The sequence below is a fragment of the Carlito syrichta genome, unplaced genomic scaffold, assembly GCF_000164805.1.
Source record: "Carlito syrichta isolate Samal-C Ts95f unplaced genomic scaffold, Tarsius_syrichta-2.0.1 Scaffold315337, whole genome shotgun sequence".
In the NCBI taxonomy this organism is placed as follows: Eukaryota; Metazoa; Chordata; class Mammalia; order Primates; family Tarsiidae; genus Carlito; species Carlito syrichta.
The window spans coordinates 79,111-79,402 of record NW_007259433.1 but is presented as its reverse complement, the minus strand read 5'-3'; positions in this window follow the sequence as shown (position 1 = coordinate 79,402).

The following is a 292-nucleotide window of genomic DNA, read 5'->3' as shown; positions in this document are numbered from 1 at the left end:
GGAGGGAGAGGGAGAAGGGAGGGGGAGGAGAAAGGGGGAGAAAAGGAGCAAGAGGGAGATGAAGGGGGGCTATGGGTAGAGAAAGAGCTAGGGCAGCTCCTTTACGTCACTGAGAGAAGTTAACAGAGTCTGAATGAGGCACTTCCACTGGGTCCTAATGCCCAAGATGTTATTTTTGTTTTTCATAGTCTCAGTAGTTAAAGCTAGAAAGAAGAGTTCTTAGGTCTAATCTCTTTCAGTTCATCCCCTTTCCTCTACAAACAAGTTCTGACTCTCATAAAAAGACAACAAG